This window comes from Convolutriloba macropyga, chromosome 9, assembly GCF_964194025.1.
Source record: "Convolutriloba macropyga chromosome 9, txConMacr16.3, whole genome shotgun sequence".
Lineage (NCBI taxonomy): Eukaryota > Metazoa > Xenacoelomorpha > Acoela > Convolutidae > Convolutriloba > Convolutriloba macropyga.
This window is the reverse complement of record NC_134476.1, coordinates 63,069,763-63,093,944: the sequence shown is the minus strand read 5'-3', so window position 1 is coordinate 63,093,944 and position 24,182 is coordinate 63,069,763. Positions and strand designations below refer to the sequence as shown.

Sequence of the window (24,182 nt, the reverse complement as noted above, 5' to 3'; positions counted from 1 at the left end):
AACCGGAGGCATGACTTCAGTGGGTTTAGGACGGTACTTGGGAAAATCATATCTCAATTGCTTTTAGCCTAATTGTTGTGATAAACTTATTAAATAGGTAAGTATCAACTCTATTTGATAAGTTTTATTTGAATGCACTCTGCGTTAGCGGAGTGCAGCCTAAAGAATGGAAGTGAGCGATTTGCACTAACTTAAAAGTTAGTTTATTAAGGGAAATTTTACAATTAGTATTGATGTTTCCGAGACAGTTCCAAATATCAAATATACAGTAAACGCAAGCAGGGGAACTATTAGAATGGCCTTTACAAGTATATGGGGTGTGTTTGGAGCAATGGTTATTGCTGAAATTGTCATTTACAAAAAGTATCCGCGCTCGATGAGGCTTAACTTTTTCGATCACCGAACTTGGTTTTGGCCACCAAATCGTCAATCTTAGTCCGAAATGGCTCATTTTTTGTGGGCATGCTCCACTTGAGCCATAGTTGGGGATAAAACAAAAAAATCTGGCACAGCAAACCATTTTGCACAAGTTTTTACCGATTTCCAAAAAAGTATCCGCGCTCGATGAGGCTTAACTTTTTCGATCACCGAACTTTGTTTTGGTCACCAAATCGTCAATTTTAGTCCGAATTGGCTCATTTTTTGTGGGCATGCTCCACTTGAGCCATAGTTTGGGATAAAACAAAAAAATCTGGCACAGCGAACCATTTTGCACAAGTTTTTACCGATTTCCAAAAAAGTGTCCGCGCTCGATGAGGCTTAACTTTTTCGATCACCGAACTTTGTTTTGGTCACCAAATCGTCAATTTTAGTCCGAATTGGCTCATTTTTTGTGGGCATGCTCCACTTGAGCCATAGTTTGGGATAAAACAAAAAAATCTGGCACATCGAACCATTTTGGACAAGTTTTTACCAATTTCCAAAAAAAGTATCCGCGCTCGATGAGGCTTAATTTTTTCGATCACCGAGGCTTTTTGAGGCTCTAAAATGTGTAAATATCGAATAAAAGTTTTCTACGAGGTTTGAATACTCAAAAGAAAAAGCCTACAACACCTGGTGTTCCCAAGCGGTCACCCATCCAAGTACTAACCAGGCCCAATGTTGCTTAACTTCGGTGATCGGACGAGAACCGGTGCATTCAACATGGTATGGTCGTAGGCATTTGCGTAAGTGGGAGCGAATTTATATACAACAGTATTGTATTGTAGTCTTATATTCATATACAGGATCACTTTAACTCGCCGCCTTGCGGTTTGCAAAATAGTCACTTAATACATGCAATTTTAGCCACGTTTGTGTTATAATTTATGCAATTCGTAGCCATACAGTGTATTATGACCAACGCACAAACTTTTTGCTTCCAACCATCCACAATACAGTGAAACGGCCCCAAAACAGGGGAGAGATGAATTGGGTCCGAGGAACCTGTTCAACCGGACATTGAACCGGAGGCATGACTTCAGTGGGTTTAGGACGGTACTTGGGAAAATCATATCTCAATTGCTTTTAGCCTAATTGTTGTGATAAACTTATTAAATAGGTAAGTATCAACTCTATTTGATAAGTTTTATTTGAATGCACTCTGCGTTAGCGGAGTGCAGCCTAAAGAATGGAACTGAGCGATTTGCACTAACTTAAAAGTTAGTTTATTAAGGGAAATTTTACAATTAGTATTGATGTTTCCGAGACAGTTCCAAATATCAAATATACAGTAAACGCAAGCAGGGGAACTATTAGAATGGCCTTTACAAGTATATGGGGTGTGTTTGGAGCAATGGTTATTGCTGAAATTGTCATTTACAAAAAGTATCCGCGCTCGATGAGGCTTAACTTTTTCGATCACCGAACTTGGTTTTGGCCACCAAATCGTCAATCTTAGTCCGAAATGGCTCATTTTTTGTGGGCATGCTCCACTTGAGCCATAGTTGGGGATAAAACAAAAAAATCTGGCACAGCAAACCATTTTGCACAAGTTTTTACCGATTTCCAAAAAAGTATCCGCGCTCGATGAGGCTTAACTTTTTCGATCACCGAACTTTGTTTTGGTCACCAAATCGTCAATTTTAGTCCGAATTGGCTCATTTTTTGTGGGCATGCTCCACTTGAGCCATAGTTTGGGATAAAACAAAAAAATCTGGCACAGCGAACCATTTTGCACAAGTTTTTACCGATTTCCAAAAAAGTGTCCGCGCTCGATGAGGCTTAACTTTTTCGATCACCGAACTTTGTTTGGTCACCAAATCGTCAATTTTAGTCCGAATTGGCTCATTTTTTGTGGGCATGCTCCACTTGAGCCATAGTTTGGGATAAAACAAAAAAATCTGGCACATCGAACCATTTTGGACAAGTTTTTACCAATTTCCAAAAAAGTATCCGCGCTCGATGAGGCTTAACTTTTTCGATCACCGAGGCTTTTTGAGGCTCTAAAATGTGTAAATATCGAATAAAAGTTTTCTACGAGGTTTGAATACTCAAAAGAAAAAGCCTACAACACCTGGTGTTCCCAAGCGGTCACCCATCCAAGTACTAACCAGGCCCAATGTTGCTTAACTTCGGTGATCGGACGAGAACCGGTGCATTCAACATGGTATGGTCGTAGGCATTTGCGTAAGTGGGAGCGAATTTATATACAACAGTATTGTATTGTAGTCTTATATTCATATACAGGATCACTTTAACTCGCCGCCTTGCGGTTTGCAAAATAGTCACTTAATACATGCAATTTTAGCCACGTTTGTGTTATAATTTATGCAATTCGTAGCCATACAGTGTATTATGACCAACGCACAAACTTTTTGCTTCCAACCATCCACAATACAGTGAAACGGCCCCAAAACAGGGGAGAGATGAATTGGGTCCGAGGGACCTGTTCAACCGGACATTGAACCGGAGGCATGACTTCAGTGGGTTTAGGACGGTACTTGGGAAAATCATATCTCAATTGCTTTTAGCCTAATTGTTGTGATAAACTTATTAAATAGGTAAGTATCAACTCTATTTGATAAGTTTTATTTGAATGCACTCTGCGTTAGCGGAGTGCAGCCTAAAGAATGGAAGTGAGCGATTTGCACTAACTTAAAAGTTAGTTTATTAAGGGAAATTTTACAATTAGTATTGATGTTTCCGAGACAGTTCCAAATATCAAATATACAGTAAATGCAAGCAAGGGAACTATTAGAATGGCCTTTACAAGTATATGGGGTGTGTTTGGAGCAATGGTTATTGCTGAAATTGTCATTTACAAAAAGTATCCGCGCTCGATGAGGCTTAACTTTTTCGATCACCGAACTTGGTTTTGGCCACCAAATCGTCAATCTTAGTCCGAAATGGCTCATTTTTTGTGGGCATGCTCCACTTGAGCCATAGTTGGGGATAAAACAAAAAAATCTGGCACAGCAAACCATTTTGCACAAGTTTTTACCGATTTCCAAAAAAGTATCCGCGCTCGATGAGGCTTAACTTTTTCGATCACCGAACTTTGTTTTGGTCACCAAATCGTCAATTTTAGTCCGAATTGGCTCATTTTTTGTGGGCATGCTCCACTTGAGCCATAGTTTGGGATAAAACAAAAAAATCTGGCACAGCGAACCATTTTGCACAAGTTTTTACCGATTTCCAAAAAAGTATCCGCGCTCGATGAGGCTTAACTTTTTCGATCACCGAACTTTGTTTTGGTCACCAAATCGTCAATTTTAGTCCGAATTGGCTCATTTTTTGTGGGCATGCTCCACTTGAGCCATAGTTTGGGATAAAACAAAAAAATCTGGCACAGCGAACCATTTTGCACAAGTTTTTACCGATTTCCAAAAAAGTGTCCGCGCTCGATGAGGCTTAACTTTTTCGATCACCGAACATTGTTTTGGTCACCAAATCGTCAATTTTAGTCCGAATTGGCTCATTTTTTGTGGGCATGCTCCACTTGAGCCATAGTTTGGGATAAAACAAAAAAATCTGGCACATCGAACCATTTTGGACAAGTTTTTACCAATTTCCAAAAAAGTATCCGCGCTCGATGAGGCTTAACTTTTTCGATCACCGAGGCCTTTTGAGGCTCTAAAATGTGTAAATATCGAATAAAAGTTTTCTACGAGGTTTGAATACTCAAAAGAAAAAGCCTACAACACCTGGTGTTCCCAAGCGGTCACCCATCCAAGTACTAACCAGGCCCGATGTTGCTTAACTTCGGTGATCGGACGAGAACCGGTGCATTCAACATGGTATGGTCGTAGGCATTTGCGTAAGTGGGAGCGAATTTATATACAACAGTATTGTATTGTAGTCTTATATTCATATACAGGATCACTTTAACTCGCCGCCTTGCGGTTTGCAAAATAGTCACTTAATACATGCAATTTTAGCCACGTTTGTGTTATAATTTATGCAATTCGTAGCCATACAGTGTATTATGACCAACGCACAAACTTTTTGCTTCCAACCATCCACAATACAGTGAAACGGCCCCAAAACAGGGGAGAGATGAATTGGGTCCGAGGAACCTGTTCAACCGGACATTGAACCGGAGGCATGACTTCAGTGGGTTTAGGACGGTACTTGGGAAAATCATATCTCAATTGCTTTTAGCCTAATTGTTGTGATAAACTTATTAAATAGGTAAGTATCAACTCTATTTGATAAGTTTTATTTGAATGCACTCTGCGTTAGCGGAGTGCAGCCTAAAGAATGGAAGTGAGCGATTTGCACTAACTTAAAAGTTAGTTTATTAAGGGAAATTTTACAATTAGTATTGATGTTTCCGAGACAGTTCCAAATATCAAATATACAGTAAACGCAAGCAGGGGAACTATTAGAATGGCCTTTACAAGTATATGGGGTGTGTTTGGAGCAATGGTTATTGCTGAAATTGTCATTTACAAAAAGTATCCGCGCTCGATGAGGCTTAACTTTTTCGATCACCGAACTTGGTTTTGGCCACCAAATCGTCAATTTTAGTCCGAATTGGCTCATTTTTTGTGGGCATGCTCCACTTGAGCCATAGTTTGGGATAAAACAAAAAAATCTGGCACAGCGAACCATTTTGCACAAGTTTTTACCGATTTCCAAAAAAGTGTCCGCGCTCGATGAGGCTTAACTTTTTCGATCACCGAACATTGTTTTGGTCACCAAATCGTCAATTTTAGTCCGAATTGGCTCATTTTTTGTGGGCATGCTCCACTTGAGCCATAGTTTGGGATAAAACAAAAAAATCTGGCACATCGAACCATTTTGGACAAGTTTTTACCAATTTCCAAAAAAGTATCCGCGCTCGATGAGGCTTAACTTTTTCGATCACCGAGGCCTTTTGAGGCTCTAAAATGTGTAAATATCGAATAAAAGTTTTCTACGAGGTTTGAATACTCAAAAGAAAAAGCCTACAACACCTGGTGTTCCCAAGCGGTCACCCATCCAAGTACTAACCAGGCCCGATGTTGCTTAACTTCGGTGATCGGACGAGAACCGGTGCATTCAACATGGTATGGTCGTAGGCATTTGCGTAAGTGGGAGCGAATTTATATACAACAGTATTGTATTGTAGTCTTATATTCATATACAGGATCACTTTAACTCGCCGCCTTGCGGTTTGCAAAATAGTCACTTAATACATGCAATTTTAGCCACGTTTGTGTTATAATTTATGCAATTCGTAGCCATACAGTGTATTATGACCAACGCACAAACTTTTTGCTTCCAACCATCCACAATACAGTGAAACGGCCCCAAAACAGGGGAGAGATGAATTGGGTCCGAGGAACCTGTTCAACCGGACATTGAACCGGAGGCATGACTTCAGTGGGTTTAGGACGGTACTTGGGAAAATCATATCTCAATTGCTTTTAGCCTAATTGTTGTGATAAACTTATTAAATAGGTAAGTATCAACTCTATTTGATAAGTTTTATTTGAATGCACTCTGCGTTAGCGGAGTGCAGCCTAAAGAATGGAAGTGAGCGATTTGCACTAACTTAAAAGTTAGTTTATTAAGGGAAATTTTACAATTAGTATTGATGTTTCCGAGACAGTTCCAAATATCAAATATACAGTAAACGCAAGCAGGGGAACTATTAGAATGGCCTTTACAAGTATATGGGGTGTGTTTGGAGCAATGGTTATTGCTGAAATTGTCATTTACAAAAAGTATCCGCGCTCGATGAGGCTTAACTTTTTCGATCACCGAACTTGGTTTTGGCCACCAAATCGTCAATCTTAGTCCGAAATGGCTCATTTTTTGTGGGCATGCTCCACTTGAGCCATAGTTGGGGATAAAACAAAAAAATCTGGCACAGCAAACCATTTTGCACAAGTTTTTACCGATTTCCAAAAAAGTATCCGCGCTCGATGAGGCTTAACTTTTTCGATCACCGAACTTTGTTTTGGTCACCAAATCGTCAATTTTAGTCCGAATTGGCTCATTTTTTGTGGGCATGCTCCACTTGAGCCATAGTTTGGGATAAAACAAAAAAATCTGGCACAGCGAACCATTTTGCACAAGTTTTTACCGATTTCCAAAAAAGTGTCCGCGCTCGATGAGGCTTAACTTTTTCGATCACCGAACTTTGTTTTGGTCACCAAATCGTCAATTTTAGTCCGAATTGGCTCATTTTTTGTGGGCATGCTCCACTTGAGCCATAGTTTGGGATAAAACAAAAAAATCTGGCACATCGAACCATTTTGGACAAGTTTTTACCAATTTCCAAAAAAGTATCCGCGCTCGATGAGGCTTAACTTTTTCGATCACCGAGGCTTTTTGAGGCTCTAAAATGTGTAAATATCGAATAAAAGTTTTCTACGAGGTTTGAATACTCAAAAGAAAAAGCCTACAACACCTGGTGTTCCCAAGCGGTCACCCATCCAAGTACTAACCAGGCCCAATGTTGCTTAACTTCGGTGATCGGACGAGAACCGGTGCATTCAACATGGTATGGTCGTAGGCATTTGCGTAAGTGGGAGCGAATTTATATACAACAGTATTGTATTGTAGTCTTATATTCATATACAGGATCACTTTAACTCGCCGCCTTGCGGTTTGCAAAATAGTCACTTAATACATGCAATTTTAGCCACGTTTGTGTTATAATTTATGCAATTCGTAGCCATACAGTGTATTATGACCAACGCACAAACTTTTTGCTTCCAACCATCCACAATACAGTGAAACGGCCCCAAAACAGGGGAGAGATGAATTGGGTCCGAGGAACCTGTTCAACCGGACATTGAACCGGAGGCATGACTTCAGTGGGTTTAGGACGGTACTTGGGAAAATCATATCTCAATTGCTTTTAGCCTAATTGTTGTGATAAACTTATTATATAGGTAAGTATCAACTCTATTTGATAAGTTTTATTTGAATGCACTCTGCGTTAGCGGAGTGCAGCCTAAAGAATGGAAGTGAGCGATTTGCACTAACTTAAAAGTTAGTTTATTAAGGGAAATTTTACAATTAGTATTGATGTTTCCGAGACAGTTCCAAATATCAAATATACAGTAAACGCAAGCAGGGGAACTATTAGAATGGCCTTTACAAGTATATGGGGTGTGTTTGGAGCAATGGTTATTGCTGAAATTGTCATTTACAAAAAGTATCCGCGCTCGATGAGGCTTAACTTTTTCGATCACCGAACTTGGTTTTGGCCACCAAATCGTCAATCTTAGTCCGAAATGGCTCATTTTTTGTGGGCATGCTCCACTTGAGCCATAGTTGGGGATAAAACAAAAAAATCTGGCACAGCAAACCATTTTGCACAAGTTTTTACCGATTTCCAAAAAAGTATCCGCGCTCGATGAGGCTTAACTTTTTCGATCACCGAACTTTGTTTTGGTCACCAAATCGTCAATTTTAGTCCGAATTGGCTCATTTTTTGTGGGCATGCTCCACTTGAGCCATAGTTTGGGATAAAACAAAAAAATCTGGCACAGCGAACCATTTTGCACAAGTTTTTACCGATTTCCAAAAAAGTGTCCGCGCTCGATGAGGCTTAACTTTTTCGATCACCGAACTTTGTTTTGGTCACCAAATCGTCAATTTTAGTCCGAATTGGCTCATTTTTCGTGGGCATGCTCCACTTGAGCCATAGTTTGGGATAAAACAAAAAAATCTGGCACATCGAACCATTTTGGACAAGTTTTTACCAATTTCCAAAAAAGTATCCGCGCTCGATGAGGCTTAACTTTTTCGATCACCGAGGCTTTTTGAGGCTCTAAAATGTGTAAATATCGAATAAAAGTTTTCTACGAGGTTTGAATACTCAAAAGAAAAAGCCTACAACACCTGGTGTTCCCAAGCGGTCACCCATCCAAGTACTAACCAGGCCCAATGTTGCTTAACTTCGGTGATCGGACGAGAACCGGTGCATTCAACATGGTATGGTCGTAGGCATTTGCGTAAGTGGGAGCGAATTTATATACAACAGTATTGTATTGTAGTCTTATATTCATATACAGGATCACTTTAACTCGCCGCCTTGCGGTTTGCAAAATAGTCACTTAATACATGCAATTTTAGCCACGTTTGTGTTATAATTTATGCAATTCGTAGCCATACAGTGTATTATGACCAACGCACAAACTTTTTGCTTCCAACCATCCACAATACAGTGAAACGGCCCCAAAACAGGGGAGAGATGAATTGGGTCCGAGGAACCTGTTCAACCGGACATTGAACCGGAGGCATGACTTCAGTGGGTTTAGGACGGTACTTGGGAAAATCATATCTCAATTGCTTTTAGCCTAATTGTTGTGATAAACTTATTAAATAGGTAAGTATCAACTCTATTTGATAAGTTTTATTTGAATGCACTCTGCGTTAGCGGAGTGCAGCCTAAAGAATGGAAGTGAGCGATTTGCACTAACTTAAAAGTTAGTTTATTAAGGGAAATTTTACAATTAGTATTGATGTTTCCGAGACAGTTCCAAATATCAAATATACAGTAAACGCAAGCAGGGGAACTATTAGAATGGCCTTTACAAGTATATGGGGTGTGTTTGGAGCAATGGTTATTGCTGAAATTGTCATTTACAAAAAGTATCCGCGCTCGATGAGGCTTAACTTTTTCGATCACCGAACTTGGTTTTGGCCACCAAATCGTCAATCTTAGTCCGAAATGGCTCTTTTTTTGTGGGCATGCTCCACTTGAGCCATAGTTGGGGATAAAACAAAAAAATCTGGCACAGCAAACCATTTTGCACAAGTTTTTACCGATTTCCAAAAAAGTATCCGCGCTCGATGAGGCTTAACTTTTTCGATCACCGAACTTTGTTTTGGTCACCAAATCGTCAATTTTAGTCCGAATTGGCTCATTTTTTGTGGGCATGCTCCACTTGAGCCATAGTTTGGGATAAAACAAAAAAATCTGGCACAGCGAACCATTTTGCACAAGTTTTTACCGATTTCCAAAAAAGTGTCCGCGCTCGATGAGGCTTAACTTTTTCGATCACCGAACTTTGTTTTGGTCACCAAATCGTCAATTTTAGTCCGAATTGGCTCATTTTTCGTGGGCATGCTCCACTTGAGCCATAGTTTGGGATAAAACAAAAAAATCTGGCACATCGAACCATTTTGGACAAGTTTTTACCAATTTCCAAAAAAGTATCCGCGCTCGATGAGGCTTAACTTTTTCGATCACCGAGGCTTTTTGAGGCTCTAAAATGTGTAAATATCGAATAAAAGTTTTCTACGAGGTTTGAATACTCAAAAGAAAAAGCCTACAACACCTGGTGTTCCCAAGCGGTCACCCATCCAAGTACTAACCAGGCCCAATGTTGCTTAACTTCGGTGATCGGACGAGAACCGGTGCATTCAACATGGTATGGTCGTAGGCATTTGCGTAAGTGGGAGCGAATTTATATACAACAGTATTGTATTGTAGTCTTATATTCATATACAGGATCACTTTAACTCGCCGCCTTGCGGTTTGCAAAATAGTCACTTAATACATGCAATTTTAGCCACGTTTGTGTTATAATTTATGCAATTCGTAGCCATACAGTGTATTATGACCAACGCACAAACTTTTTGCTTCCAACCATCCACAATACAGTGAAACGGCCCCAAAACAGGGGAGAGATGAATTGGGTCCGAGGAACCTGTTCAACCGGACATTGAACCGGAGGCATGACTTCAGTGGGTTTAGGACGGTACTTGGGAAAATCATATCTCAATTGCTTTTAGCCTAATTGTTGTGATAAACTTATTAAATAGGTAAGTATCAACTCTATTTGATAAGTTTTATTTGAATGCACTCTGCGTTAGCGGAGTGCAGCCTAAAGAATGGAAGTGAGCGATTTGCACTAACTTAAAAGTTAGTTTATTAAGGGAAATTTTACAATTAGTATTGATGTTTCCGAGACAGTTCCAAATATCAAATATACAGTAAACGCAAGCAGGGGAACTATTAGAATGGCCTTTACAAGTATATGGGGTGTGTTTGGAGCAATGGTTATTGCTGAAATTGTCATTTACAAAAAGTATCCGCGCTCGATGAGGCTTAACTTTTTCGATCACCGAACTTGGTTTTGGCCACCAAATCGTCAATCTTAGTCCGAAATGGCTCATTTTTTGTGGGCATGCTCCACTTGAGCCATAGTTGGGGATAAAACAAAAAAATCTGGCACAGCAAACCATTTTGCACAAGTTTTTACCGATTTCCAAAAAAGTATCCGCGCTCGATGAGGCTTAACTTTTTCGATCACCGAACTTTGTTTTGGTCACCAAATCGTCAATTTTAGTCCGAATTGGCTCATTTTTTGTGGGCATGCTCCACTTGAGCCATAGTTTGGGATAAAACAAAAAAATCTGGCACAGCGAACCATTTTGCACAAGTTTTTACCGATTTCCAAAAAAGTGTCCGCGCTCGATGAGGCTTAACTTTTTCGATCACCGAACTTTGTTTTGGTCACCAAATCGTCAATTTTAGTCCGAATTGGCTCATTTTTTGTGGGCATGCTCCACTTGAGCCATAGTTTGGGATAAAACAAAAAAATCTGGCACATCGAACCATTTTGGACAAGTTTTTACCAATTTCCAAAAAAGTATCCGCGCTCGATGAGGCTTAACTTTTTCGATCACCGAGGCTTTTTGAGGCTCTAAAATGTGTAAATATCGAATAAAAGTTTTCTACGAGGTTTGAATACTCAAAAGAAAAAGCCTACAACACCTGGTGTTCCCAAGCGGTCACCCATCCAAGTACTAACCAGGCCCAATGTTGCTTAACTTCGGTGATCGGACGAGAACCGGTGCATTCAACATGGTATGGTCGTAGGCATTTGCGTAAGTGGGAGCGAATTTATATACAACAGTATTGTATTGTAGTCTTATATTCATATACAGGATCACTTTAACTCGCCGCCTTGCGGTTTGCAAAATAGTCACTTAATACATGCAATTTTAGCCACGTTTGTGTTATAATTTATGCAATTCGTAGCCATACAGTGTATTATGACCAACGCACAAACTTTTTGCTTCCAACCATCCACAATACAGTGAAACGGCCCCAAAACAGGGGAGAGATGAATTGGGTCCGAGGAACCTGTTCAACCGGACATTGAACCGGAGGCATGACTTCAGTGGGTTTAGGACGGTACTTGGGAAAATCATATCTCAATTGCTTTTAGCCTAATTGTTGTGATAAACTTATTATATAGGTAAGTATCAACTCTATTTGATAAGTTTTATTTGAATGCACTCTGCGTTAGCGGAGTGCAGCCTAAAGAATGGAAGTGAGCGATTTGCACTAACTTAAAAGTTAGTTTATTAAGGGAAATTTTACAATTAGTATTGATGTTTCCGAGACAGTTCCAAATATCAAATATACAGTAAACGCAAGCAGGGGAACTATTAGAATGGCCTTTACAAGTATATGGGGTGTGTTTGGAGCAATGGTTATTGCTGAAATTGTCATTTACAAAAAGTATCCGCGCTCGATGAGGCTTAACTTTTTCGATCACCGAACTTGGTTTTGGCCACCAAATCGTCAATCTTAGTCCGAAATGGCTCATTTTTTGTGGGCATGCTCCACTTGAGCCATAGTTGGGGATAAAACAAAAAAATCTGGCACAGCAAACCATTTTGCACAAGTTTTTACCGATTTCCAAAAAAGTATCCGCGCTCGATGAGGCTTAACTTTTTCGATCACCGAACTTTGTTTTGGTCACCAAATCGTCAATTTTAGTCCGAATTGGCTCATTTTTTGTGGGCATGCTCCACTTGAGCCATAGTTTGGGATAAAACAAAAAAATCTGGCACAGCGAACCATTTTGCACAAGTTTTTACCGATTTCCAAAAAAGTGTCCGCGCTCGATGAGGCTTAACTTTTTCGATCACCGAACTTTGTTTTGGTCACCAAATCGTCAATTTTAGTCCGAATTGGCTCATTTTTTGTGGGCATGCTCCACTTGAGCCATAGTTTGGGATAAAACAAAAAAATCTGGCACATCGAACCATTTTGGACAAGTTTTTACCAATTTCCAAAAAAGTATCCGCGCTCGATGAGGCTTAACTTTTTCGATCACCGAGGCTTTTTGAGGCTCTAAAATGTGTAAATATCGAATAAAAGTTTTCTACGAGGTTTGAATACTCAAAAGAAAAAGCCTACAACACCTGGTGTTCCCAAGCGGTCACCCATCCAAGTACTAACCAGGCCCAATGTTGCTTAACTTCGGTGATCGGACGAGAACCGGTGCATTCAACATGGTATGGTCGTAGGCATTTGCGTAAGTGGGAGCGAATTTATATACAACAGTATTGTATTGTAGTCTTATATTCATATACAGGATCACTTTAACTCGCCGCCTTGCGGTTTGCAAAATAGTCACTTAATACATGCAATTTTAGCCACGTTTGTGTTATAATTTATGCAATTCGTAGCCATACAGTGTATTATGACCAACGCACAAACTTTTTGCTTCCAACCATCCACAATACAGTGAAACGGCCCCAAAACAGGGGAGAGATGAATTGGGTCCGAGGAACCTGTTCAACCGGACATTGAACCGGAGGCATGACTTCAGTGGGTTTAGGACGGTACTTGGGAAAATCATATCTCAATTGCTTTTAGCCTAATTGTTGTGATAAACTTATTATATAGGTAAGTATCAACTCTATTTGATAAGTTTTATTTGAATGCACTCTGCGTTAGCGGAGTGCAGCCTAAAGAATGGAAGTGAGCGATTTGCACTAACTTAAAAGTTAGTTTATTAAGGGAAATTTTACAATTAGTATTGATGTTTCCGAGACAGTTCCAAATATCAAATATACAGTAAACGCAAGCAGGGGAACTATTAGAATGGCCTTTACAAGTATATGGGGTGTGTTTGGAGCAATGGTTATTGCTGAAATTGTCATTTACAAAAAGTATCCGCGCTCGATGAGGCTTAACTTTTTCGATCACCGAACTTGGTTTTGGCCACCAAATCGTCAATCTTAGTCCGAAATGGCTCATTTTTTGTGGGCATGCTCCACTTGAGCCATAGTTGGGGATAAAACAAAAAAATCTGGCACAGCAAACCATTTTGCACAAGTTTTTACCGATTTCCAAAAAAGTATCCGCGCTCGATGAGGCTTAACTTTTTCGATCACCGAACTTTGTTTTGGTCACCAAATCGTCAATTTTAGTCCGAATTGGCTCATTTTTTGTGGGCATGCTCCACTTGAGCCATAGTTTGGGATAAAACAAAAAAATCTGGCACAGCGAACCATTTTGCACAAGTTTTTACCGATTTCCAAAAAAGTGTCCGCGCTCGATGAGGCTTAACTTTTTCGATCACCGAACTTTGTTTTGGTCACCAAATCGTCAATTTTAGTCCGAATTGGCTCATTTTTCGTGGGCATGCTCCACTTGAGCCATAGTTTGGGATAAAACAAAAAAATCTGGCACATCGAACCATTTTGGACAAGTTTTTACCAATTTCCAAAAAAGTATCCGCGCTCGATGAGGCTTAACTTTTTCGATCACCGAGGCTTTTTGAGGCTCTAAAATGTGTAAATATCGAATAAAAGTTTTCTACGAGGTTTGAATACTCAAAAGAAAAAGCCTACAACACCTGGTGTTCCCAAGCGGTCACCCATCCAAGTACTAACCAGGCCCAATGTTGCTTAACTTCGGTGATCGGACGAGAACCGGTGCATTCAACATGGTATGGTCGTAGGCATTTGCGTAAGTGGGAGCGAATTTATATACAACAGTATTGTATTGTAGTCTTATATTCATATACAGGATCACTTTAACTCGCCGCCTTGCGGTTTGCAAAATAGTCACTTAATACATGCAATTTTAGCCACGTTTGTGTTATAATTTATGCAATTCGTAGCCATACAGTGTATTATGACCAACGCACAAACTTTTTGCTTCCAACCATCCACAATACAGTGAAACGGCCCCAAAACAGGGGAGAGATGAATTGGGTCCGAGGAACCTGTTCAACCGGACATTGAACCGGAGGCATGACTTCAGTGGGTTTAGGACGGTACTTGGGAAAATCATATCTCAATTGCTTTTAGCCTAATTGTTGTGATAAACTTATTAAATAGGTAAGTATCAACTCTATTTGATAAGTTTTATTTGAATGCACTCTGCGTTAGCGGAGTGCAGCCTAAAGAATGGAAGTGAGCGATTTGCACTAACTTAAAAGTTAGTTTATTAAGGGAAATTTTACAATTAGTATTGATGTTTCCGAGACAGTTCCAAATATCAAATATACAGTAAACGCAAGCAGGGGAACTATTAGAATGGCCTTTACAAGTATATGGGGTGTGTTTGGAGCAATGGTTATTGCTGAAATTGTCATTTACAAAAAGTATCCGCGCTCGATGAGGCTTAACTTTTTCGATCACCGAACTTGGTTTTGGCCACCAAATCGTCAATCTTAGTCCGAAATGGCTCTTTTTTTGTGGGCATGCTCCACTTGAGCCATAGTTGGGGATAAAACAAAAAAATCTGGCACAGCAAACCATTTTGCACAAGTTTTTACCGATTTCCAAAAAAGTATCCGCGCTCGATGAGGCTTAACTTTTTCGATCACCGAACTTTGTTTTGGTCACCAAATCGTCAATTTTAGTCCGAATTGGCTCATTTTTTGTGGGCATGCTCCACTTGAGCCATAGTTTGGGATAAAACAAAAAAATCTGGCACAGCGAACCATTTTGCACAAGTTTTTACCGATTTCCAAAAAAGTGTCCGCGCTCGATGAGGCTTAACTTTTTCGATCACCGAACTTTGTTTTGGTCACCAAATCGTCAATTTTAGTCCGAATTGGCTCATTTTTCGTGGGCATGCTCCACTTGAGCCATAGTTTGGGATAAAACAAAAAAATCTGGCACATCGAACCATTTTGGACAAGTTTTTACCAATTTCCAAAAAAGTATCCGCGCTCGATGAGGCTTAACTTTTTCGATCACCGAGGCTTTTTGAGGCTCTAAAATGTGTAAATATCGAATAAAAGTTTTCTACGAGGTTTGAATACTCAAAAGAAAAAGCCTACAACACCTGGTGTTCCCAAGCGGTCACCCATCCAAGTACTAACCAGGCCCAATGTTGCTTAACTTCGGTGATCGGACGAGAACCGGTGCATTCAACATGGTATGGTCGTAGGCATTTGCGTAAGTGGGAGCGAATTTATATACAACAGTATTGTATTGTAGTCTTATATTCATATACAGGATCACTTTAACTCGCCGCCTTGCGGTTTGCAAAATAGTCACTTAATACATGCAATTTTAGCCACGTTTGTGTTATAATTTATGCAATTCGTAGCCATACAGTGTATTATGACCAACGCACAAACTTTTTGCTTCCAACCATCCACAATACAGTGAAACGGCCCCAAAACAGGGGAGAGATGAATTGGGTCCGAGGAACCTGTTCAACCGGACATTGAACCGGAGGCATGACTTCAGTGGGTTTAGGACGGTACTTGGGAAAATCATATCTCAATTGCTTTTAGCCTAATTGTTGTGATAAACTTATTAAATAGGTAAGTATCAACTCTATTTGATAAGTTTTATTTGAATGCACTCTGCGTTAGCGGAGTGCAGCCTAAAGAATGGAAGTGAGCGATTTGCACTAACTTAAAAGTTAGTTTATTAAGGGAAATTTTACAATTAGTATTGATGTTTCCGAGACAGTTCCAAATATCAAATATACAGTAAACGCAAGCAGGGGAACTATTAGAATGGCCTTTACAAGTATATGGGGTGTGTTTGGAGCAATGGTTACTGCTGAAATTGTCATTTACAAAAAGTATCCGCGCTCGATGAGGCTTAACTTTTTCGATCACCGAACTTTGTTTTGGTCACCAAATCGTCAATTTTAGTCCGAATTGGCTCATTTTTCGTGGGCATGCTCCACTTGAGCCATAGTTTGGGATAAAACAAAAAAATCTGGCACATCGAACCATTTTGGACAAGTTTTTACCAATTTCCAAAAAAGTATCCGCGCTCGATGAGGCTTAACTTTTTCGATCACCGAGGCTTTTTGAGGCTCTAAAATGTGTAAATATCGAATAAAAGTTTTCTACGAGGTTTGAATACTCAAAAGAAAAAGCCTACAACACCTGGTGTTCCCAAGCGGTCACCCATCCAAGTACTAACCAGGCCCAATGTTGCTTAACTTCGGTGATCGGACGAGAACCGGTGCATTCAACATGGTATGGTCGTAGGCATTTGCGTAAGTGGGAGCGAATTTATATACAACAGTATTGTATTGTAGTCTTATATTCATATACAGGATCACTTTAACTCGCCGCCTTGCGGTTTGCAAAATAGTCACTTAATACATGCAATTTTAGCCACGTTTGTGTTATAATTTATGCAATTCGTAGCCATACAGTGTATTATGACCAACGCACAAACTTTTTGCTTCCAACCATCCACAATACAGTGAAACGGCCCCAAAACAGGGGAGAGATGAATTGGGTCCGAGGAACCTGTTCAACCGGACATTGAACCGGAGGCATGACTTCAGTGGGTTTAGGACGGTACTTGGGAAAATCATATCTCAATTGCTTTTAGCCTAATTGTTGTGATAAACTTATTAAATAGGTAAGTATCAACTCTATTTGATAAGTTTTATTTGAATGCACTCTGCGTTAGCGGAGTGCAGCCTAAAGAATGGAAGTGAGCGATTTGCACTAACTTAAAAGTTAGTTTATTAAGGGAAATTTTACAATTAGTATTGATGTTTCCGAGACAGTTCCAAATATCAAATATACAGTAAACGCAAGCAGGGGAACTATTAGAATGGCCTTTACAAGTATATGGGGTGTGTTTGGAGCAATGGTTATTGCTGAAATTGTCATTTACAAAAAGTATCCGCGCTCGATGAGGCTTAACTTTTTCGATCACCGAACTTGGTTTTGGCCACCAAATCGTCAATCTTAGTCCGAAATGGCTCATTTTTTGTGGGCATGCTCCACTTGAGCCATAGTTGGGGATAAAACAAAAAAATCTGGCACAGCAAACCATTTTGCACAAGTTTTTACCGATTTCCAAAAAAGTATCCGCGCTCGATGAGGCTTAACTTTTTCGATCACCGAACTTTGTTTTGGTCACCAAATCGTCAATTTTAGTCCGAATTGGCTCATTTTTTGTGGGCATGCTCCACTTGAGCCATAGTTTGGGATAAAACAAAAAAATCTGGCACAGCGAACCATTTTGCACAAGTTTTTACCGATTTCCAAAAAAGTGTCCGCGCTCGATGAGGCTTAACTTTTTCGATCACCGAACTTTGTTTTGGTCACCAAATCGTCAATTTTAGTCCGAATTGGCTCATTTTTTGTGGGCATGCTCCACTTGAGCCATAGTTTGGGATAAAACAAAAAAATCTGGCACATCGAACCATTTTGGACAAGTTTTTACCAATTTCCAAAAAAGTATCCGCGCTCGATGAGGCTTAACTTTTTCGATCACCGAGGCTTTTTGAGGCTCTAAAATGTGTAAATATCGAATAAAAGTTTTCTACGAGGTTTGAATACTCAAAAGAAAAAGCCTACAACACCTGGTGTTCCCAAGCGGTCACCCATCCAAGTACTAACCAGGCCCAATGTTGCTTAACTTCGGTGATCGGACGAGAACCGGTGCATTCAACATGGTATGGTCGTAGGCATTTGCGTAAGTGGGAGCGAATTTATATACAACAGTATTGTATTGTAGTCTTATATTCATATACAGGATCACTTTAACTCGCCGCCTTGCGGTTTGCAAAATAGTCACTTAATACATGCAATTTTAGCCACGTTTGTGTTATAATTTATGCAATTCGTAGCCATACAGTGTATTATGACCAACGCACAAACTTTTTGCTTCCAACCATCCACAATACAGTGAAACGGCCCCAAAACAGGGGAGAGATGAATTGGGTCCGAGGAACCTGTTCAACCGGACATTGAACCGGAGGCATGACTTCAGTGGGTTTAGGACGGTACTTGGGAAAATCATATCTCAATTGCTTTTAGCCTAATTGTTGTGATAAACTTATTAAATAGGTAAGTATCAACTCTATTTGATAAGTTTTATTTGAATGCACTCTGCGTTAGCGGAGTGCAGCCTAAAGAATGGAAGTGAGCGATTTGCACTAACTTAAAAGTTAGTTTATTAAGAGAAATTTTACAATTAGTATTGATGTTTCCGAGACAGTTCCAAATATCAAATATACAGTAAACGCAAGCAGGGGAACTATTAGAATGGCCTTTACAAGTATATGGGGTGTGTTTGGAGCAATGGTTATTGCTGAAATTGTCATTTACAAAAAGTATCCGCGCTCGATGAGGCTTAACTTTTTCGATCACCGAACTTGGTTTTGGCCACCAAATCGTCAATCTTAGTCCGAAATGGCTCATTTTTTGTGGGCATGCTCCACTTGAGCCATAGTTGGGGATAAAACAAAAAAATCTGGCACAGCAAACCATTTTGCACAAGTTTTTACCGATTTCCAAAAAAGTATCCGCGCTCGATGAGGCTTAACTTTTTCGATCACCGAACTTTGTTTTGGTCACCAAATCGTCAATTTTAGTCCGAATTGGCTCATTTTTTGTGGGCATGCTCCACTTGAGCCATAGTTTGGGATAAGACAAAAAAATCTGGCACAGCGAACCATTTTGCACAAGTTTTTACCGATTTCCAAAAAAGTGTCCGCGCTCGATGAGGCTTAACTTTTTCGATCACCGAACTTTGTTTTGGTCACCAAATCGTCAATTTTAGTCCGAATTGGCTCATTTTTTGTGGGCATGCTCCACTTGAGCCATAGTTTGGGATAAAACAAAAAAATCTGGCACATCGAACCATTTTGGACAAGTTTTTACCAATTTCCAAAAAAGTATCCGCGCTCGATGAGGCTTAACTTTTTCGATCACCGAGGCTTTTTGGGGCTCTAAAATGTGTAAATATCGAATAAAAGTTTTCTACGAGGTTTGAATACTCAAAAGAAAAAGCCTACAACACCTGGTGTTCCCAAGCGGTCACCCATCCAAGTACTAACCAGGCCCAATGTTGCTTAACTTCGGTGATCGGACGAGAACCGGTGCATTCAACATGGTATGGTCGTAGGCATTTGCGTAAGTGGGAGCGAATTTATATACAACAGTATTGTATTGTAGTCTTATATTCATATACAGGATCACTTTAACTCGCCGCCTTGCGGTTTGCAAAATAGTCACTTAATACATGCAATTTTAGCCACGTTTGTGTTATAATTTATGCAATTCGTAGCCATACAGTGTATTATGACCAACGCACAAACTTTTTGCTTCCAACCATCCACAATACAGTGAAACGGCCCCAAAACAGGGGAGAGATGAATTGGGTCCGAGGAACCTGTTCAACCGGACATTGAACCGGAGGCATGACTTCAGTGGGTTTAGGACGGTACTTGGGAAAATCATATCTCAATTGCTTTTAGCCTAATTGTTGTGATAAACTTATTAAATAGGTAAGTATCAACTCTATTTGATAAGTTTTATTTGAATGCACTCTGCGTTAGCGGAGTGCAGCCTAAAGAATGGAAGTGAGCGATTTGCACTAACTTAAAAGTTAGTTTATTAAGGGAAATTTTACAATTAGTATTGATGTTTCCGAGACAGTTCCAAATATCAAATATACAGTAAACGCAAGCAGGGGAACTATTAGAATGGCCTTTACAAGTATATGGGGTGTGTTTGGAGCAATGGTTATTGCTGAAATTGTCATTTACAAAAAGTATCCGCGCTCGATGAGGCTTAACTTTTTCGATCACCGAACTTGGTTTTGGCCACCAAATCGTCAATCTTAGTCCGAAATGGCTCATTTTTTGTGGGCATGCTCCACTTGAGCCATAGTTGGGGATAAAACAAAAAAATCTGGCACAGCAAACCATTTTGCACAAGTTTTTACCGATTTCCAAAAAAGTATCCGCGCTCGATGAGGCTTAACTTTTTCGATCACCGAACTTTGTTTTGGTCACCAAATCGTCAATTTTAGTCCGAATTGGCTCATTTTTTGTGGGCATGCTCCACTTGAGCCATAGTTTGGGATAAGACAAAAAAATCTGGCACAGCGAACCATTTTGCACAAGTTTTTACCGATTTCCAAAAAAGTGTCCGCGCTCGATGAGGCTTAACTTTTTCGATCACCGAACTTTGTTTTGGTCACCAAATCGTCAATTTTAGTCCGAATTGGCTCATTTTTTGTGGGCATGCTCCACTTGAGCCATAGTTTGGGATAAAACAAAAAAATCTGGCACATCGAACCATTTTGGACAAGTTTTTACCAATTTCCAAAAAAGTATCCGCGCTCGATGAGGCTTAACTTTTTCGATCACCGAGGCTTTTTGAGGCTCTAAAATGTGTAAATATCGAATAAAAGTTTTCTACGAGGTTTGAATACTCAAAAGAAAAAGCCTACAACACCTGGTGTTCCCAAGCGGTCACCCATCCAAGTACTAACCAGGCCCAATGTTGCTTAACTTCGGTGATCGGACGAGAACCGGTGCATTCAACATGGTATGGTCGTAGGCATTTGCGTAAGTGGGAGCGAATTTATATACAACAGTATTGTATTGTAGTCTTATATTCATATACAGGATCACTTTAACTCGCCGCCTTGCGGTTTGCAAAATAGTCACTTAATACATGCAATTTTAGCCACGTTTGTGTTATAATTTATGCAATTCGTAGCCATACAGTGTATTATGACCAACGCACAAACTTTTTGCTTCCAACCATCCACAATACAGTGAAACGGCCCCAAAACAGGGGAGAGATGAATTGGGTCCGAGGAACCTGTTCAACCGGACATTGAACCGGAGGCATGACTTCAGTGGGTTTAGGACGGTACTTGGGAAAATCATATCTCAATTGCTTTTAGCCTAATTGTTGTGATAAACTTATTAAATAGGTAAGTATCAACTCTATTTGATAAGTTTTATTTGAATGCACTCTGCGTTAGCGGAGTGCAGCCTAAAGAATGGAAGTGAGCGATTTGCACTAACTTAAAAGTTAGTTTATTAAGGGAAATTTTACAATTAGTATTGATGTTTCCGAGACAGTTCCAAATATCAAATATACAGTAAACGCAAGCAGGGGAACTATTAGAATGGCCTTTACAAGTATATGGGGTGTGTTTGGAGCAATGGTTATTGCTGAAATTGTCATTTACAAAAAGTATCCGCGCTCGATGAGGCTTAACTTTTTCGATCACCGAACTTGGTTTTGGCCACCAAATCGTCAATCTTAGTCCGAAATGGCTCATTTTTTGTGGGCATGCTCCACTTGAGCCATAGTTGGGGATAAAACAAAAAAATCTGGCACAGCAAACCATTTTGCACAAGTTTTTACCGATTTCCAAAAAAGTATCCGCGCTCGATGAGGCTTAACTTTTTCGATCACCGAACTTTGTTTTGGTCACCAAATCGTCAATTTTAGTCCGAATTGGCTCATTTTTTGTGGGCATGCTCCACTTGAGCCATAGTTTGGGATAAAACAAAAAAATCTGGCACAGCGAACCATTTTGCACAAGTTTTTACCGATTTCCAAAAAAGTGTCCGCGCTCGATGAGGCTTAACTTTTTCGATCACCGAACTTTGTTTTGGTCACCAAATCGTCAATTTTAGTCCGAATTGGCTCATTTTTTGTGGGCATGCTCCACTTGAGCCATAGTTTGGGATAAAACAAAAAAATCTGGCACATCGAACCATTTTGGACAAGTTTTTACCAATTTCCAAAAAAAGTATCCGCGCTCGATGAGGCTTAATTTTTTCGATCACCGAGGCTTTTTGAGGCTCTAAAATGTGTAAATATCGAATAAAAGTTTTCTACGAGGTTTGAATACTCAAAAGAAAAAGCCTACAACACCTGGTGTTCCCAAGCGGTCACCCATCCAAGTACTAACCAGGCCCAATGTTGCTTAACTTCGGTGATCGGACGAGAACCGGTGCATTCAACATGGTATGGTCGTAGGCATTTGCGTAAGTGGGAGCGAATTTATATACAACAGTATTGTATTGTAGTCTTATATTCATATACAGGATCACTTTAACTCGCCGCCTTGCGGTTTGCAAAATAGTCACTTAATACATGCAATTTTAGCCACGTTTGTGTTATAATTTATGCAATTCGTAGCCATACAGTGTATTATGACCAACGCACAAACTTTTTGCTTCCAACCATCCACAATACAGTGAAACGGCCCCAAAACAGGGGAGAGATGAATTGGGTCCGAGGAACCTGTTCAACCGGACATTGAACCGGAGGCATGACTTCAGTGGGTTTAGGACGGTACTTGGGAAAATCATATCTCAATTGCTTTTAGCCTAATTGTTGTGATAAACTTATTAAATAGGTAAGTATCAACTCTATTTGATAAGTTTTATTTGAATGCACTCTGCGTTAGCGGAGTGCAGCCTAAAGAATGGAACTGAGCGATTTGCACTAACTTAAAAGTTAGTTTATTAAGGGAAATTTTACAATTAGTATTGATGTTTCCGAGACAGTTCCAAATATCAAATATACAGTAAACGCAAGCAGGGGAACTATTAGAATGGCCTTTACAAGTATATGGGGTGTGTTTGGAGCAATGGTTATTGCTGAAATTGTCATTTACAAAAAGTATCCGCGCTCGATGAGGCTTAACTTTTTCGATCACCGAACTTGGTTTTGGCCACCAAATCGTCAATCTTAGTCCGAAATGGCTCATTTTTTGTGGGCATGCTCCACTTGAGCCATAGTTGGGGATAAAACAAAAAAATCTGGCACAGCAAACCATTTTGCACAAGTTTTTACCGATTTCCAAAAAAGTATCCGCGCTCGATGAGGCTTAACTTTTTCGATCACCGAACTTTGTTTTGGTCACCAAATCGTCAATTTTAGTCTGAATTGGCTCATTTTTTGTGGGCATGCTCCACTTGAGCCATAGTTTGGGATAAAACAAAAAAATCTGGCACAGCGAACCATTTTGCACAAGTTTTTACCGATTTCCAAAAAAGTGTCCGCGCTCGATGAGGCTTAACTTTTTCGATCACCGAACTTTGTTTTGGTCACCAAATCGTCAATTTTAGTCCGAATTGGCTCATTTTTTGTGGGCATGCTCCACTTGAGCCATAGTTTGGGATAAAACAAAAAAATCTGGCACATCGAACCATTTTGGACAAGTTTTTACCAATTTCCAAAAAAAGTATCCGCGCTCGATGAGGCTTAATTTTTTCGATCACCGAGGCTTTTTGAGGCTCTAAAATGTGTAAATATCGAATAAAAGTTTTCTACGAGGTTTGAATACTCAAAAGAAAAAGCCTACAACACCTGGTGTTCCCAAGCGGTCACCCATCCAAGTACTAACCAGGCCCAATGTTGCTTAACTTCGGTGATCGGACGAGAACCGGTGCATTCAACATGGTATGGTCGTAGGCATTTGCGTAAGTGGGAGCGAATTTATATACAACAGTATTGTATTGTAGTCTTATATTCATATACAGGATCACTTTAACTCGCCGCCTTGCGGTTTGCAAAATAGTCACTTAATACATGCAATTTTAGCCACGTTTGTGTTATAATTTATGCAATTCGTAGCCATACAGTGTATTATGACCAACGCACAAACTTTTTGCTTCCAACCATCCACAATACAGTGAAACGGCCCCAAAACAGGGGAGAGATGAATTGGGTCCGAGGAACCTGTTCAACCGGACATTGAACCGGAGGCATGACTTCAGTGGGTTTAGGACGGTACTTGGG

The 24,182-nt window shown here is 40.0% G+C and overlaps 17 non-coding genes across 17 annotated transcripts; all 17 read right to left on the bottom strand.

Moving 5' to 3' along the window:
• Positions 1 to 1,041: 1,041 nt before the first annotated feature.
• LOC142346389 (5S ribosomal RNA) lies at positions 1,042 to 1,160 on the bottom strand. Its single transcript, XR_012759451.1, has one exon. It is a non-coding gene; the product is annotated as a 5S ribosomal RNA (ribosomal RNA).
• A 1,322-nt stretch (positions 1,161 to 2,482) lies between these two features.
• On the bottom strand, positions 2,483 to 2,601 carry LOC142346388 (5S ribosomal RNA). The gene has a single exon (XR_012759450.1). It is a non-coding gene; the product is annotated as a 5S ribosomal RNA (ribosomal RNA).
• A 1,511-nt stretch (positions 2,602 to 4,112) lies between these two features.
• On the bottom strand, positions 4,113 to 4,231 carry LOC142346902 (5S ribosomal RNA). The gene has a single exon (XR_012759937.1). It is a non-coding gene; the product is annotated as a 5S ribosomal RNA (ribosomal RNA).
• A 1,135-nt stretch (positions 4,232 to 5,366) lies between these two features.
• LOC142346900 (5S ribosomal RNA) lies at positions 5,367 to 5,485 on the bottom strand. Its single transcript, XR_012759936.1, has one exon. It is a non-coding gene; the product is annotated as a 5S ribosomal RNA (ribosomal RNA).
• A 1,323-nt stretch (positions 5,486 to 6,808) lies between these two features.
• On the bottom strand, positions 6,809 to 6,927 carry LOC142346387 (5S ribosomal RNA). The gene has a single exon (XR_012759449.1). It is a non-coding gene; the product is annotated as a 5S ribosomal RNA (ribosomal RNA).
• Positions 6,928 to 8,250: 1,323 nt separating this feature from the next.
• LOC142346385 (5S ribosomal RNA) lies at positions 8,251 to 8,369 on the bottom strand. The gene has a single exon (XR_012759447.1). It is a non-coding gene; the product is annotated as a 5S ribosomal RNA (ribosomal RNA).
• A 1,323-nt stretch (positions 8,370 to 9,692) lies between these two features.
• On the bottom strand, positions 9,693 to 9,811 carry LOC142346384 (5S ribosomal RNA). The gene has a single exon (XR_012759446.1). It is a non-coding gene; the product is annotated as a 5S ribosomal RNA (ribosomal RNA).
• Positions 9,812 to 11,134: 1,323 nt separating this feature from the next.
• On the bottom strand, positions 11,135 to 11,253 carry LOC142346383 (5S ribosomal RNA). Its single transcript, XR_012759445.1, has one exon. It is a non-coding gene; the product is annotated as a 5S ribosomal RNA (ribosomal RNA).
• A 1,323-nt stretch (positions 11,254 to 12,576) lies between these two features.
• On the bottom strand, positions 12,577 to 12,695 carry LOC142346382 (5S ribosomal RNA). The gene has a single exon (XR_012759444.1). It is a non-coding gene; the product is annotated as a 5S ribosomal RNA (ribosomal RNA).
• A 1,323-nt stretch (positions 12,696 to 14,018) lies between these two features.
• Positions 14,019 to 14,137, bottom strand: LOC142346381 (5S ribosomal RNA). The gene has a single exon (XR_012759443.1). It is a non-coding gene; the product is annotated as a 5S ribosomal RNA (ribosomal RNA).
• Positions 14,138 to 15,460: 1,323 nt separating this feature from the next.
• On the bottom strand, positions 15,461 to 15,579 carry LOC142346379 (5S ribosomal RNA). The gene has a single exon (XR_012759441.1). It is a non-coding gene; the product is annotated as a 5S ribosomal RNA (ribosomal RNA).
• A 947-nt stretch (positions 15,580 to 16,526) lies between these two features.
• Positions 16,527 to 16,645, bottom strand: LOC142346378 (5S ribosomal RNA). The gene has a single exon (XR_012759440.1). It is a non-coding gene; the product is annotated as a 5S ribosomal RNA (ribosomal RNA).
• Positions 16,646 to 17,968: 1,323 nt separating this feature from the next.
• LOC142346377 (5S ribosomal RNA) lies at positions 17,969 to 18,087 on the bottom strand. Its single transcript, XR_012759439.1, has one exon. It is a non-coding gene; the product is annotated as a 5S ribosomal RNA (ribosomal RNA).
• A 1,323-nt stretch (positions 18,088 to 19,410) lies between these two features.
• LOC142346376 (5S ribosomal RNA) lies at positions 19,411 to 19,529 on the bottom strand. Its single transcript, XR_012759438.1, has one exon. It is a non-coding gene; the product is annotated as a 5S ribosomal RNA (ribosomal RNA).
• Positions 19,530 to 20,852: 1,323 nt separating this feature from the next.
• On the bottom strand, positions 20,853 to 20,971 carry LOC142346375 (5S ribosomal RNA). Its single transcript, XR_012759437.1, has one exon. It is a non-coding gene; the product is annotated as a 5S ribosomal RNA (ribosomal RNA).
• Positions 20,972 to 22,295: 1,324 nt separating this feature from the next.
• LOC142346373 (5S ribosomal RNA) lies at positions 22,296 to 22,414 on the bottom strand. Its single transcript, XR_012759435.1, has one exon. It is a non-coding gene; the product is annotated as a 5S ribosomal RNA (ribosomal RNA).
• Positions 22,415 to 23,738: 1,324 nt separating this feature from the next.
• LOC142346372 (5S ribosomal RNA) lies at positions 23,739 to 23,857 on the bottom strand. The gene has a single exon (XR_012759434.1). It is a non-coding gene; the product is annotated as a 5S ribosomal RNA (ribosomal RNA).
• Positions 23,858 to 24,182: the final 325 nt, after the last annotated feature.